The sequence below is a fragment of the Penaeus monodon genome, chromosome 20, assembly GCF_015228065.2.
Source record: "Penaeus monodon isolate SGIC_2016 chromosome 20, NSTDA_Pmon_1, whole genome shotgun sequence".
NCBI lineage: Eukaryota > Metazoa > Arthropoda > Malacostraca > Decapoda > Penaeidae > Penaeus > Penaeus monodon.
Genome location: NC_051405.1, coordinates 11,981,262 through 11,981,741, shown reverse-complemented (window position 1 = coordinate 11,981,741; position 480 = coordinate 11,981,262).

The window sequence follows — 480 nt, the reverse complement described above, 5'->3', positions numbered from 1 at the left end:
AATGAAAATAACTTATTGGTGATGATAATAACTATAGGCCAGGTGAAATCCTGCGAACAAAAAGAGAAAAAAACCCTCTCTCCTCTTTCACCTTCTACTTTTGCCCCCCTTCCCCCTTTTCCTCCCCCTTTTTTGCCCCCCCCTCAAATTCCCAAATCTCCTTTAAACCCCTTTACCGCTCACTAAGCCCTCATCTGCCTTTTCCCCTTCCCTTTCCCTTTCCCCCTTTACTTCCTCCCCGTATCATCCTTTTTTTCTCTTTCCTCTTGAGTCCCCTCCATTTTCCCCTCGTTTCCTCTTTCCAACTCCTTTTTCTCTTTTAGCACCCTCCCCCTCCCTTTTTTCCTCACCCCTTTCCCTTTTCTCCCCCCCCTTCTCCCTTCCCTTTCTAAACCTCCCCCCTTGGGTAGTCTGTAATAAAAAATGTCAAAAACTGTCGGTGTCACTTTATGCTTCGAAGAACAAAATGTGAGCGATCAT